The 1,283-nt window shown below is 33.8% G+C and overlaps 1 pseudogene; it reads right to left on the bottom strand.

Moving 5' to 3' along the window:
* Nucleotides 1-443: 443 nt before the first annotated feature.
* Nucleotides 444-944, bottom strand: LOC121154957 (annotated as a pseudogene).
* Between the last annotated feature and the right edge of the window lie 339 nt (nt 945-1,283).

Here is a 1,283-nt window from a genome sequence, read left to right as displayed (position 1 = left end):
TCTTTTCTTGTGAATGTCTTTTTTTTCTGTTAATATTGTGCCTTCCTGTGTTTTTACTACATTTTTCATATACGTTTCATAAACATTTTGTATCAAAACTGTATTTTCTTTATCCATTCATCTATTGTTAGACACTATATGTTTGGTCATATCGCCTAACAACGAGTCAAAAATTATTTCATTGCCTTTAGCGCCTTTGAATATATTTACAGTGTTGGCATTCTTGGATTATACACGGATTCTATGTTTAAGTTTGAAGAATGTGCATACTGTTTCCCAAAGAAGCTTCACTAATTTACATTGCACAGAGAGCTATAGATTCTCTTTTCTTCACAACCTTATCAACATTTTAAGTGTCAAATCAACAGATCTTTCATTGTTATTAAAATATCACAAGAAACAATCCGGGGTTCTTATTTTAACAATTGGACAACTTTTAGATCTTATTCATAGCCTGCTGAAGTGTTGCTTTTTAAGATATAAATACCATCCAAAAAGTTCCTGATATCCTTATTTTTAACTGTTGTTGCCTGCTGAATTAAAGCAGCCTAGTTTGTAACAACTTCAGTGTCGTTTCTTTCAAGGGATAATTAATATTTCTGGACTTGGGATACTAAGCATGCAACACCTGCATCATCCAAACATTTCACAGGAGGCCATTCTCCTGAATGACCACGTTGATGAGGAACTGTGCAAACTCCAGTCTCATCTTCTAACAATATTCTGAGTACGACTACAGATGGTGTGAACAGTAGTCAGTTCCTTTTGATTTCCCCATAGTTTGTCAACTTGGAGCCTCTTTTTCTTTCCCAGGAAGCTGAGTTCTGCACTGATGTGATTGAGGTCCATTCACGGGGTTCCTTTGGGCTTGTTAGTCACAACCATACTGACTGCTGTCAACATTTTCTGGAGTATTGAGTCTGATTGCTAAGAATGGTCTTCATTTTCATAATAGATGTGGTAAAGAGAGTTCCTACTTTTTTCCATTCGATCCTTATAATTTTATTTTTAGTTTATTAATTTCATGTTTTGATCATTCAAAAATCCTTGCAATATCTGTTGAAAATTTTTTATTTTTGCATTGTAGATACCTTAGGTTGTTTTTTGTTGAAAAAATGGCCATTATGTGATAGATAAAAGGGACTCTATAATTGGCATTAATGATGTCTCAGAGGATTTAGGAATAGAAAGCATTGTATACTGTTATCATTAATTTCAATGTTTAAATAAGCTTATACTTGGGGCTTGTGAACCTCACCACTGATTTCTCTTCTCTTTGCTTA

The sequence above is a fragment of the Ochotona curzoniae genome, unplaced genomic scaffold, assembly GCF_017591425.1.
Source record: "Ochotona curzoniae isolate NIBS_2020 unplaced genomic scaffold, NIBS_Ocur_1.0 contig_1014, whole genome shotgun sequence".
NCBI lineage: Eukaryota > Metazoa > Chordata > Mammalia > Lagomorpha > Ochotonidae > Ochotona > Ochotona curzoniae.
The sequence above is the reverse complement of the archived record's forward strand: the minus strand, read 5'-3'. Positions and strand labels throughout refer to the sequence as shown.